The 10773-nt window shown below is 44.9% G+C and overlaps 1 pseudogene across 1 annotated transcript in view; it reads left to right on the forward strand.

Annotated features, from left to right (window-relative positions):
• Positions 1–8814, forward strand: part of LOC309622306 (leucine-rich repeat-containing protein 37A2-like) — a 54553-nt pseudogene extending 45739 nt beyond the window's left edge. Inside the window, exons 13-18 of the transcript in view lie at positions 16–1826; positions 2251–2355; positions 6775–6824; positions 8209–8263; positions 8345–8497; positions 8600–8814. The product of the transcript in view is annotated as a leucine-rich repeat-containing protein 37A2-like (transcript). The remainder of the gene's footprint in view (positions 1–15; positions 1827–2250; positions 2356–6774; positions 6825–8208; positions 8264–8344; positions 8498–8599) is intronic.
• Positions 8815–10773: the final 1959 nt, after the last annotated feature.

The raw sequence follows: 10773 nt of genomic DNA on the forward strand, positions 1-10773 counted from the left end.
CTTCTTTTTTGACAGACGAAGAAACATCTCTTGGGAATGCAGAAGGATCGTTGATGAAGGTGTTACAAGCCCGGAAGAAGAACAACAGCACCGAGCTGATTATTGAGCCAGAGAGGGCATCCTCAGATAAAAGTGCTGTCAGCTTGTCAGGCTTCATGAATGAGCAGCTGGACTTTAAAAATGAAAGTGATATTATCAGTGCACGAAGTCACATACTGCCTTACATCTCAGAGGGAAATCTAGGAGATGTGGAATCAACATTATTACCATTCCTTCAACTTCTTTTTTCAAATACACAAGATGGAGATATGCTCCTGGGCCTTTTGAAAAACAATACAAGGAGCCCTTCTGTTAAACCTGTACGCAAGAATTCAACTAATAAAAATAAATTGAGGAAACTCCATTTTCTGGAAAATGTGTTAGATGCAGAAACTCAAGAAAAATTTGATGAGGTTAAAAAGGAAGAAAAACCTGCCACGCGTACGCGTTCCAACCTTTTAAGTGCCATGTTTAAACGCTACCTCTATCTAAAGAAATTGGAAACTCCCCAACCACAGAAAGACAGCCCAGCAAAGACTGAGAGTACCGAGGAAAAGCTGCTGAGAGTGAACAGGGTCCTCAAGGGCCCAAGGGGCCTACAGAAAATGCACCTCCAAGCAGTGGGAGATGAGAGCGTCAGGAGGAAACAGAATGCCCAGCCATCTGTGGCGAGCACTGCCGAAGAAAGAAGGCTCAGGAGGCCATCCCCAGGAAAGCTGAAACAGCTTCTCATGGTGCAGAGGCCCAGGAAGCTGGTGGGAAAGTCCTCCAATGCGGAGTCTTCATTTATCAAAGAACACAAGGCAGCAGGCTCCTCTACCCTGAAACAGTACTTCAAGGTCAGGCCTTCTGCCCCCATCCCTCCAAAATCCCCATCTGAGGTTAAAAGCAAATCAAAAGACTTATCCAACACTATACTTGTTTTAGAGGATGCAAAGGCTAGAGTTAGAAATATTAAGGATTTTGAACTAATCTCACATTCTGGGAAAAAATACATCTTCCATAAAATTAGGACTCATCGGGTCCAGAGAAAACCCAAAGGCAAAAGGAGTCGAAAGTTCAGAAAGAAAAGTTCACTCAATAGAATGATGCTTGCAAGCCCTCCGTTCTCTGTAGTGAGGAGTCTCATAAATTCCCCTGCGCGAGAAGCTGTTTCACCTTCAAGAGAAGTGACTTCTCAGGAAAATCCTTTTCCAGAATTATTTTCTCTTTCAGACCCTTCTACAGAAAACACTACTTCAGAAAACAATACTGCACAAAATGTTTCTGAAGAAGTTATTTCTTCAGGAAACTCTACTCTTCCCGGAGGAACCGGCCCTGAAAACACTACCCATAAGGATGTCTCCACTGCACATTCTGCTGTTGCTGCAGACAACAGTATGCCACCTGTTCAACACACCAACGAAACACAGTGGGAGCACCACAACACGGGCACTGAATTATCCTCTAAGCCCACAGGCTTCACTTTCCCAGGGCTCACATCCCCGGGTGATCAAGTTGAAACTCAGCTAAACCAGCAGCTACGGTCCCTCATCCCCAACAATGATGTGCGAAGGCTCATTTCTCATGTTATCCAGACTTTGATAATAGACTGCTCGGACACCCACGTGCAGCTGGCCTGTGCCAACCTCATCTCTAGAACAGGCCTCCTGATGAAGCTTCTCAGCAAGCAGCAGGAAGTAAAGGTGTCCAAAGCGGAATGGGATACGGGCCAGTGGAAAAGTGACAACTATATCAGTGAGAGCACAGAAGGCCAGAGTGAGCAGAAAGAGCAGGAGTCAAGTGAGGTGAGGAGAACCCCTGAAACATGGGACCTGGACTTTTACTCAGTTTAGGACATGCCATGGACGTGCCCAAGCAGGAATACCACGGGCTCCTAGTCTGTATCTTATCTTCAGCCATGACACTGGCTAAGACAGTGATCTCCCACTTTACTCATTGAGAGAGTGTGCCACTATTCCTAGGGTAGACGAGAAAAGGACATAACGCAAGATAAATAAATTGTAGATAAATAAGTTGTCGAAGAAAATGCTAATGATAAGATTAATAACATTAAATTTGGCTTGTTCTTATAGAAGCTACTCGCCTGAAAGGATTGGGTTTTATAGTAGTTTAAGAATAGTTAGCTATTGTTTAGAATAGGTTTAAGAATAGTTAGCTTTCATCCCTTCTATCTCCTTGTTTGTAAAAAATTGTTATTTATTTTTTTAGCTCACAAAAGAAGTTCCAGGATATGGCTATAACAACAAACTCATCTTGGCAATATCTGTAACTGTAGTAGTGACGATTTTGGTTACACTTCTCTGTCTCATTGAGGTAAGGACAATAATTCATTCAGATTCAGAACCCACAAACTGAGAATCAAAGCCACCTTTCCACCTACTACTACTTGATTCTTCTCTTTAGTCATGAGGACTGAGATACACTTTGTTCTTTTACTGAAAAGTATATTCCCAGGAGTTTTTTTTCTTTTTTTCTTTTTTTCTTTTGGCTACATTATGTCTTCATTGCGGTGCGCGGGCTTCTCATTGCGGTGGCTTCTCTTGTTGTGGAGTACGGGCTCTAGGCACGCGGGCTCAGGAGTTGTGGCGCACGGACTTAGTTGCTCCGCAGCATGTGGGACCTTCCCAGACCAGGGATCGAACCCGTGTCCCCTGCACTGGCAGGCGGATTCTTCACCACTGCGCCACCAGGGAAGTCCCCACAGGATTTTGAAAGGAGCTCCACTCCCAGGAGATCTCTTTGGAATTGGATCCATGATAACAAGCCATTGGACTGTTTTGACAAGTTAAGTTTATAAGAAGGCCAGAGTTGACATGATAGTAAAATTTCTTCAACTCAAAAACTATGCTGATTTGATGTACTCACCAGTCACTCTCATTCTACTGTTTATTTCTTTCCTTGTTGGCTGAAGTGATGAGAGACATACGATCTCCATACTCATGGAGCTATCAGTCACCCTGGGAGGGCTAAAAGGACATGCCTAAAAGATCAAAGTGTGATCTCGTCAAATCCTTAGGTTTACTTAGCAGCTTGCTTCTCCAGTGTATTAGGAATTGTGTAGGTAGGTTCCATTAAAACACTGCAAGTAAAATCCTGCAGCAGGCTACCCTAAAGCATGTCATATTTATAGTAGCCTATTCCTGGAGCTAGCCTGTTTATCTTCTGTTCAGTTACATAATGGTTTATTACTTTTCCCAACAGGCAGTGGCTAACATTAAAAGAGTGACTTTAATAAGCTGGCAATCTTGATTCTACCCTACCAGTCCCACCTGCTTTATTTACCTTTTCTCTTGCTATGGCAGCCCTCCATTGCAGCCAGAGCAGCTCCTCCCTATACGCGGGTTACACCACGTCCGTGCCTGCTGTTGTCTGTGCCTTTGCCCATCTAAGATTCCCTGATGTTGCTTTGCCTGTGGAAGTCCTATGAACCTCTCAAAAGCCAGCTCAAGTTCAGATATCTTTCTTCATAAAGCCTTCCCTGCATACTCCAGCCCTCCTGATCCTAGTCCTGTGAGGTTTGTCACCATTTCTTAGGGGCCATAGCAAAGCAGTCCCCTTCCCTCAGAGCTCACAAAAGTGGGAAGCAGTTTTTTAAAAGGCAGCCCCCCAAGAGAGAAACAGCAGGGTTAGCACATCATGGCGCTGAGCAGAGATGTGTAAGGACCAGTGGCTTCCTGGCCTATCAGACTTGAATAAAACCTGACATGATGTACTAACTTCTAAAGAGAAATGTGTCTATCTGCAGGAGGGTTGGTCAGTAGTGAAAGCATAGAAAAGGTGAGGAGAGACCAACATGGGCAGCGCCCATCCTCACATTGCCCGAGAGTAGAGATGGCACCTTAGGCAGCAGAACTGAAGAGTCAGGCCCGCTAGCCAGGCTGTGCCTGTTGAGGAGATGGATGGATCCAGCTGCCTCAGGCCTTCCCATTAAATTCTGGATTCGGCTGATTCCTTTTCTAATTCTGTTGTCACCAAGTAGCCTTCGATTGTGTGATTGTGCTTTAGTGTGCCACGGAGGCCTGTCTCCACAGAAGGTAATTCTCTGATTGTGTAGACACGGATGCCCTGTGTGTAGAACAGATGTATTTCTCATTGTCAAGTAATAATTTGGCATTCTGATTTTTGATCAATCCTGTGCTATTGATAAAGTGAGACTGCCACAACAGGAAGACGCGAGTTGTCTCTTGGTGAGGAAGAGTATGATTTCTGAGCCTAGGAGGCTGGGGACTAGCATGGGGTCAGCTTGCTAGTCATTGGCCATTGCCCAGACTGTCCCCTCTACATCTCCAGGTGGCATGTGGCCTTTTGCTTTTTTAGAATTTCTGTAAAGTCCCCTTTTTATTGTTTCTAACTTCTCTAGAGTTTAACCTTGCATTTGTGTTGTTTTGTTTTGTTTTGTTTTGTTTTGGCCTGCGGGATCTTAATTCCCCAAGTAGGGATTGAACTTGTACCCTAGGCAGCGAAAGCGAGGAGTCCTAACCGTTATTTCCTCTCCCCACTTATATGATAAGCTCTTCGAGGACAGGGGCCATGCAGTGTTCTTCCTATGGTAGACACTAATGGTGTTCAACGGAAGAGAGGTGAGGCGTTATGTCAATTCCACAGTGAGGAATCATGCAACCGAATATTTATTTGAAGTAGCATCGAGTCCAGCAATAGACCCATGTGTTCTTAAGACTTCTGAAATGTCAGGTTTTAATATTCCAATCAGTGGGGGAAAATGAATAAATGGTGATAGACTAGCTGCCTAACTATTTGGGGGTTAAAGAATAGCAGATCCCCATTTTTCATCTTAAATAAACATATTTCCATAAATGTGAAAAAAGACCACATAAAGGTATTAGAAGGAAATAAAAGCAGTATTTTTATAATCTTTTATAATCTTCAGAGCCTGATGCCACAAGCAGAGCCTTTGATATAGTCCACCATCTTGTCTGTGACACCAGCTTAGCACTGATTCATGCCAAGCGTAAGATGAAGAGTTTTCCATATATTGTCTGATTTAATGCCCACAGTTCTGTGAGGATGATATTACTATCCCTCCTTCATAGATGAAGGAGATCAATGTAAGGCCCCAGTGGCCAAACCAAAAGCAGAAGCCAGTTTTACCCGACTGCAAAGCTTGTGCTCCCTACTCCACTCTTTTGTCTTGTCTCCTTAGAGACAAAAACACTGGAAAGATTCGAAACACTGAAATTCAATGAAAACCAGTATTTCTTTACTATAAAGAGTTTTTTGTTTGTTTGTTTGTTTGGGGGTGGCGGGGTTTGGCCATGCTGTGCAGCTTGCGGGATCTTAGTTCCCTGACCAGGGATTGAACCTCGGGCCACAGCAGTGAAAGCGCCAAGCCCTAACCACTGGACCCCCAGGGAACTCCCAAGAGTTTTATAAGTCAACAAGAAGAAGACAAACAGTCCAGGGGAAAAGGGGGCAAGGGCTGTGCAGAGTAGGAGGTGTGTTGACAGTCTGCCACCATATCTGCCTGTCCTCTCCTCATGGCTCATGTGGGGTGGCTTTTGTTAGCCAGGCCTTTGTCACCTCATGACGTAAAAGTAATCTCTAATATCTTCTTCAAGTACTTTTGTAATCTGTCTAGAATTTGTTGTATTTGTTTTTTAGTGTGGTTGAGGCAGGGGATCTAACTCCCCCCCCCCCTACATGAAGATCTAATTGTTTTCAAATCTTTCACTGAATGGTTTATTCTTTCTTCCCTGGTCTCATATACTATCTTCATCTGGACTCTATTCTGTGATCCAGTTATCTTGTCCTGTACCAGTACCAATATCACACTGCTTAATTCCAGTTGCTCTATAACATATTTTATATCTGGTAGGGCAAGGTCCTACTCTTTGACCTTGTTTTTCATACATTTCATAACTATTCTTACACATATTCTCTACCAAATGTCAGCTGGCCAGGTTTTATTTAAAAATTATTTTGGATATAAATGGATTGCATTGAATTTGTAGGTTAATTAGATGAGAATTGACCTCTTTACAACATTCTAGGAGGATGGTATCTCATGCCATGTAGTACTTCTTCTTAATGTCCTTCAGAAAAGTTTTAATATTTTCATCACTTAGGTCTTACAAATTTTTGGTTAAGTTTATTCCTAGGTACTTTGTGCATTTTTATTGATATAGTACACGGGATGTTTCTTCTGTTTTTTAGTGATTATTTGTGTTATATGGGAAAGCTATTGAGGCTTATATGTTGATCTCTTGATTTTGTATGTAGCCATCTTACTCATGTTACTTCCAATAAAATTTCGGTTGATTCCTTTGGTCTTTTTAGGTCCCTCATTTCATATGCAAATGTGTTTGTCTCTTCCTTTCCAAGACTTCGTTTTTCTTTTCGTACCGATTAAGACCTCCTCCACATTGATCGATAGTAGCAGTAATGATGGGCATCCTACTCTTGTTGTTGACTCTAAAACAAGGCTTAGGTTTCGGCTAGATACTTTTATTTTCTTTTCCTACTTCTAAGAGTTTTTATTAGGAACGATCTGTTGAACGTTATCTAAAACAGTCAATAAAATATATCGCCAGGTGCATGCAAGACCCTAAGTTAGGTACTGTGGAAGAGGCAAAGGATTATTAAACAGGGTAGAATTCCTTTCCTTAAAAAAGTTATCATTTCACTGGGTAGATAAGACTTAAAGTAAAAGGGAATGAATAAGGATTTGGAAATAGTTGTAATGGATAATCATGATCATGTTTTCTTTCAAAACAGATTTATTCTCATCGAATTGCAAAAGGGGAAGATAAGAAAAGAAGCAGAAGGTAAATATTGGTCTTTTAAAGGAGAATTTTACAACTAGAGGAGAACTTAGAACTCACCTATTTCAATTTCCTCACCAAAGGCAGGAAGAATGTTTAATTACCCTAATGGTTTACCCTAATTTATTTATCAGCAGAATTAGCTCCCCAGCCCAAGCTGAGTTAGAACAGGACTGGCACAGATTCATCTGCTTTCACTAGTCCTTTAAGGAAAGAGGGTGGACGGGGAGAGGTTTTGGTTGCACTTGTTCCTGCTGGCCTGGTGCCTGGTTCCTAGGCATCAGGCCAGGCCAGAGGCCTTCTAGGAGGCTCTGGGGTAGGGAGGGCCACATGGTTGGGGATTTAGGGGCTGGCCTCACTCAAAGCTGACGAAAGGTAGCACATATGAGTCCCTTCTGTAAAGTGGCAAGAAAACTTCCCTTCTCACCCTACTGTTATTCAGGCCCCTACTCTCTATTCCCTTTATCCAAACCTCATAGAACTTTAACCGGGAGAAACTTTAGACAGTAGTTTGTCTCTTCCTTTTATAATAAGGAAATGGAGAAAGAGAAAGGGAAAGTATCTTGCCCCATGGTCACACTGCTAGTGATTATCAAAAAGAAGAGGGTCCCTTTCCACTGAGGACTTCTCTACTGATCACACTGTGCTTGGGCTGTGAGCTCCGTTTTATGTCACAATTCAGTATACACATACTATATGGGCATAAGTAGTTTCTGAAACTAACTTATTGTGCACTCTGATTTTTTTCTATTCTATTTGTATTCAAAAAGAGTATTTCGTGTTTCCCTGCTGGTCATGGCCTTGAAACTGATTGCGCAATTCACTGACACCTCAGTGACAGCCTGCAGTATGAAAGTCAGAGAGCTATAGATAACTTTGCTAGTTGGGTTCAGGTGTTTACTTGGTGTGATTCAACTTATAGGATAGGATAGAGCAGCCAGGAAAATAAAAGCACCTTCTCCCCACAGCCACACCCCCAGCAAATGCTGCATGTGCGACTAAGTCCGAAGCGGACTGGTGTGAAGCGCATCTAGAGAGTAACGTGTTTCTGCCCAGCGCCGCTCTGCAGTGTTTTCACTGCACGAGGGCACTTGGCCAAGGGCCAAGAAAGGTGAACGGGGCTGAAAATCCTGCCTATACTCCATGCTAAGCCACATGCAAAGGTCTCCCCAGAGACACGGGGCGGGGGCCATTTTGGAGGGACACAGAGAACTTCTGGAAGGCCAGCGTGCATGGAATGATTTTCAAGATCCCGGGTCTGTGGTGATTTTGCTCATTGTGATTATGGACTGAGGTACCCATTTAGTCCTAATAAGACCAGAGATAACACATTGTGAGAGAGATGAAAAATGACATGTAACACTAACTGTGTGTGTTTTCCTCCAAGGGGCTTTTTTCGATTTCTGCTGCGTAAGAGAAGCTCAGGGGAAAGTGAGAGTCAGGTAAATTTGAAGGGGATATAGTACTGTGGCCAGAGAAAGCAGGGGAGATGCTGAATTAATATTTCCCTTTCTGTGTTCCAGGAGGGCTTTTTCGGGAGAAGGCGGCCACTTTGGCTTAGGGATATGTATAGGCCTCTCAACGCCACACGCAAGGAAAACATGGCACAAAAGCTACACGACAGGGAGTCTTCTGATGAGGATGAGATGTACTTCTATAAGGATGTACCATAAATGGTAGGGGACAATTTAAAATTCTCATCTAAAATGAGGAAATAATGAAAACTATCATTGTTCCTTTCAAAAGTAAAAGCCTTGGCATTATTCTTCTTACCCCAGGGAAGTCATCAAAGCCCCAGCAGAGAAGCTTCTGGCTGCATATTGGGTTGATGAAGAGGCGGGTGAGGAAAGTGAGACCGCACACGAGACAGCCACAGAGTGAGCCCTGTTCTGCCTCAAGCCACCTGCAAATTTTGTTTCTTAATATCGGCTTCTCAGCATTGCTTGTAAAATACTTCTTTTTCTTATATTAAACTGTATAAATTCATAACCAAGTCTAACCAGGTGGTAAGGAATTAAAATGTAAATAGTTGAATATTTATATACCAATAACAGGGGCCTGCAAGAAGAAGCAGAGCTGAAACTAGAATCCCTCATGGTAGCCAGTACTTCCACAAGAGGAAACGTGGGCAAAGGAGGATGAGTAGAAGGATGAAGAGGGGCTTCCCTCCCTTGTTTCCCCAGTATCATCAGTCCCTGGGAACTGGAAAACATACCATCCTCAAGGGGCATAGATGAGTAAATCAAATAGCAATTTATTCTGGTGCTCTCTCTCCTGGTTCATCAAGTACCAGTTATTTACAACATGCTCGACCTCCTGCCCATAGAGGACCATCTACTTCTGGCCCCTCTCGTACGGTCATTGGGGTTGCCAGAATATTTGGATCACTGGGCCTCCCTCCACTGTGGAGCCAAGGCCTGACTTTTCTCCCAACTTCTCAAACTCATGTACAGCTGTGTACCCTGTGTACCAAGGTAGGGGGTTCTCCACCATTTCAAGCTGGTGGAAAATTCCCATTGGGTTGTTTTTTTTCTTTAAAAGAAAATCCCAACCGTTGGATAACTAGCAGGGAGGTGCCAGAAAGACAGGGGAAAGAAGAATGTGTGAGAGCAGCCATTGCCCAAGACGGCCCTCCTCAGGCCCTGGCCTCTCCTGACCCCACTGCGGGTCAGCTGTGTGCTGCTCGCCTCCCTCCAGCTCAGCCCAGCACCAAACCTACCCACCTCCTGCCTCCCCCAGCACAGGCCCAGGGCTGCATGATTCCACGTGATTATATAGTGACAGTGCCACCTGTGGAAGGGGACCTAGAGGCAGAGACAAGCCCGGAGTGGGAGGGGTGAGGGAGAGGTCCGAGCACCGCCCTCGTCCCACTCCCAACAAACTGGCTCCCCCCCCTCAGGTTTCCGTTATAAACAGGGCGTGCGCAGGCGCGCGTGCGCAGGCGCCCCGAGCCGCGCACGCGCAGTAAAGGTAGGATGGTGGCGTTGGTACCTTTTGTGGTTCCCATCGTGGGTGACAAAACCTTGCTGGTGTGGGAGCTGAGCTCTGGACCCACGGCCGAGGCCTTGCAAGTGAGCCGAGCCGGGGCAGAGGGAGGGGTGGAGGAAGCCACCTCGCGCCTCAGTAACTGGGCGCCCCGGGGTACTGCTTCAGCACCTCATCTGCCTGTGGTCTCTGCTGAGAGGAATCTTAGTTCTAGAGCCGACCTGAGTAGTCAGCTCGCCCCCACAGATTTTTGAGAGATAGTTCCCAACAGCCGGCATTGCCTCCTAATGCTTCTCGAAGCTTAGGATTTCAGAGGGGAACCTGTTGCTGAAATGAGAAGTGTTTGGAGTTGCAGGATCACCACAGTTGCCTGCGGCGAAGGGCTGGGGGAATAGAAAGGAACGGGCGGTTTGGCTTCCTGGACGTGAAATTTCCTGCACTTACGTAGCATGGGCCCACCCTACAGCATTCTCTGTTCACAGTCTTCTCCCAGTTTGGCCTTCTGTATTCGGTCTGAGTCTTCCCAAACGCAGCAGTGGCCGGTCCTGTGTTCTATGCCATCATCGAGGTTTATTCAGCAAGGGATGCCCACAGAGCCCAAAAGGCATGCGACCAGAAGCAGCTTTTTCAGACATCTCCAGTGAAGGTGGGTCCAAATGTGGAATTCCTCGCTCTACTGGGATGAAGTGCTGAATTTAAAACTAATAGGCCATCGGGAATTCCCTGGCGGTCCAGTGGTTAGGACTTTCACTGCTGAGGGCCCGGGTTCAATCCCTGGTCCGGGAACTAAGATCCCAAGGGGGGGAAAAAAAAATAAAAGGCCAATGTTTGTACAGCACTGTGGTGTACAGAATGCTCTCAGATGCACTGCTCCACTGATCCCCCAGTTCCCCAGTTCTTTCTTTCTTTTTTTTAGATGAAGAAACTCGAACTCAGGATGGTTAAGTGACTTACTTAAGGTTTATGA

Source organism: Balaenoptera borealis, assembly GCF_965194805.1.
Source record: "Balaenoptera borealis genome assembly, contig: HAP1_SCAFFOLD_2071, whole genome shotgun sequence".
Lineage (NCBI taxonomy): Eukaryota > Metazoa > Chordata > Mammalia > Artiodactyla > Balaenopteridae > Balaenoptera > Balaenoptera borealis.